This window comes from Sinocyclocheilus rhinocerous, unplaced genomic scaffold (assembly GCF_001515625.1).
Source record: "Sinocyclocheilus rhinocerous isolate Xijiao unplaced genomic scaffold, SAMN03320098_v1.1 scaffold257, whole genome shotgun sequence".
In the NCBI taxonomy this organism is placed as follows: Eukaryota; Metazoa; Chordata; class Actinopteri; order Cypriniformes; family Cyprinidae; genus Sinocyclocheilus; species Sinocyclocheilus rhinocerous.
In genome coordinates this window covers 1,006,282-1,009,336 of record NW_015634026.1, presented here as the reverse complement: position 1 = coordinate 1,009,336, position 3,055 = coordinate 1,006,282, and the positions used below count along the sequence as shown (strand labels likewise).

The 3,055-nt window shown below is 36.4% G+C and overlaps 1 long non-coding RNA gene across 1 annotated transcript in view; it reads left to right on the top strand.

The window, feature by feature from the left end:
• Nucleotides 1-1,264, top strand: part of LOC107745231 (uncharacterized) — a 5,119-nt gene extending 3,855 nt beyond the window's left edge. The window contains exon 4 of the long non-coding RNA XR_001640579.1: nt 1,105-1,264. This is a non-coding gene — a long non-coding RNA (uncharacterized LOC107745231). The remainder of the gene's footprint in view (nt 1-1,104) is intronic.
• The last annotated feature ends 1,791 nt before the right edge of the window (nt 1,265-3,055 follow it).

Sequence of the window (3,055 nt, the reverse complement as noted above, 5' to 3'; positions counted from 1 at the left end):
CGATTTAGCAAAATCAGACAATATTGTGTCTAATATATACCGCAATATTAACTTCTTATTATTGAATTGTTGTAAATAAATATCACATTTGCACCTGGTCAGTGTTCAAAAAATGTTGGGAAATCACTTCATGTAGCCCCAAGATTGATTACTGATAAACAGTCACGTTTTAGAGAAGAAAAAAATCACCCACTGACTTTCAAAGCTGCTACATAGTAACGACTTTCTACTTCGAGGACCTTGATAGAAATGTAGTGGAGTGAAAAGTACAATATTTGTCTTTCAAATGTAGTGAAGTTAAAGTCATAAGTTCCCAGAAAAAATAATACTCAAGTAAAGTACAGATACTCAAAAAGTGTACTTAAGTACAATACTCAAGTAAATGTACTTAGTTACTGTCCGCCTCTGCTGTACACTCACTACTTTACATTGTAGCAAAGTGTAATTTCTTCAGTGTTGTCACATGAAAAGATATAATAAAATATTTACAAAAATGTGAGGGGTGTTCTCACTTCTGTGAGATACTGTATATATATGTATGTATATGTATATATATATTCGTTTTAATTTTTAATATATTTTCATGGCTGGTAAGAAATATGACTTTTATTCATTGCCATTGAACGCTGTTTGAAATGTTTAACATGAGAACATGTTGAGATCATCAGAAGATAATCTCCTGACAACCTGCTGTTGTCTTTTTTGAGAGCGTAAGATTGTAATTGTTTCAGTGGACCTATTGATGTAACCCTGATCTTGATCTTGGATTAGCATCCCTGCTGCAAATACAAGCTAAGATCCATGCATCTGTGAAATGCTATAGAAATACATACTCCACCCATCTGGACTTATTTCTCTATGCACTGAATATGAAATGTTTCATTGTAGAACTATTAACATGTGCATTCTTGTATTACGTATACACTTTGAAGACACCTATTGAATGTATATTTTAAATGATTAGTTTACACATGCAGCACATTTCTTAGAGCTTGTTGCACAAATGCATGCATGCAAACACACACACACACCAGGTGGCATCTCTCTACTTCTTCCCATCAACTTAATGAAGATGGATTTATCCAATCTATTCCCTGACCGCAGAACCAGAGCAAGCCATCCCGTCCACTGTGTGGTGTCATAGTCTTCTTCTCCACCTCCTTTGCTCTTCTGTTCCTTCTCTCTGCATTTCCCTCCCTCCGATGGATCAGGCCGCCCCGGTGCGCCACCAGACCAAAAAGCAAAAAGGGCAAGAAATTTGTCACCTTCCCCAACAAGACCCTCAACAGACAAAAGAACAATGGCATTAATCATCTGACATTTCAATATTGTATTACCCTTTCTGCTGAAAATCAAGGGGGTCATTAAACTGGTAAAAGGAGACGGGGTGCAGATCAATAGAACAAGCCTCGAACAGAACCTTGAGCTTTACTGCCGTCTGCAGATTCACAGCTGCTGTCAGTAGGTATGATAGGAGACAGCCTTAACTAATTACCTCTACGTGAAGGGCATGAAGTGGCGTTCAATGCATTGATGGCGGCAGTGAAGAGAACACTTAATCAGCAGGCAATGAATATAAACAGGCAGAGACCACCATAGGGAGCCCCTTGTTTGTGGCATCGTTCGTGATAAGAGCCGCTGGTATGTAAAAACAACATACAACGTTGAATTGTGTACAGTATGTCGAAATGCTTTAGACAAGGGTAGAGTTTGAGAATGTGCCTTCCAAATGTTTTCACGTTCTGTTTTTGGTACGAGGCACAGGGAAAGTTTTTCTTCAAGAATGAATTAAAAGGAGCGACAGGCTAATAGCGAGAGATACCTCAGTCGTTTCTCTTCGCTTTCACAAGCCTCTCCTGGCCGTTCACCAGTGTCTTCATCATTCATCATGCTGCGATCGCTGTGTGTCTGTTCAGCAGGTCGTTTAACTACAAAAACATGCCAATTTAGCCTGTTTGTGTGTTCGCGGACATCTTCAAACGCTGTTTGGACATGGTCAATCATCGTGGTGTTTTAGCTTGGTAATTGTCAGAGTTCAGGTCTGTGACTGTGGAGCTCTTAACAAAACAAAGTGATTAAAGAGTGTAGTTTTTGAATGAATTGGATGTTGTTGCTTTGTTTCATTTGAAAGTAGTTTTTTTTAGATAAAAAACATGCTCCTACCTTAAAGGGAAACTCCACCCAAAAATGAAATTCTCTCATCATATACTCACCCTCCTGCTGTCCCAGATGTGTATTAGTGCTGTCAAATGATTAATCGCGATTAATTGCATCCAAAATAAGTTTTTGTTTACAATATATATGTGTGTGTACTTTGCATGTTTATTATGTATATATAAATACACACACATGCATGTATATATTTCAGAAAAATATGTTATGTTTATATATGAAATATATTTATATATAATATAAATTATATGAATATAAATATATACATGTAAATGCATGTAAATATTTTCAAAATATATACTGTATGTGTTTGTATTTATGTATACATAATAAATATACACAGCACACACACATACTATGTAAACAAAACCTTCTATTTTGGATGCGATTAATCTTTTGACAGCACTAATGTATATTACTTTAGATAAACACAAATGAAGATTATTACCACAAAGATGGTTGTGTTCATACAAAGTGAACACAGTGGGAAACTAATATTTTACACTTTTTAAACTACCAAAACCATTGCTTTTGGCCAACTGTCACACACAGGGTTAATGAGTTCTCGTTTTATGTCAGGTTTCACAACACGCTTTACACATGGCCAGAACTGATGCTTGTATCAATTACAGTCGTTTTTTCTAAAAATCTTTCCGTTCATCTGAAGAAAGAAAATCATATGCATCTGGGCATAGGCAGGTTAACCATATGGGCAATTGGGCAAGTGCACCACTCAAATAAATGTTCTTCAGTAAAACAAGCGATGTATTCTCAAACGTCTATCTAGCCGTGGCCTATACATAGGCTACCCTTTCATCAGAACGTACTAAGTTCTCTGAAAGTTTTGTTAAAAGGTTTTTTTTTTCTTTTCTTTTTTTTCTCG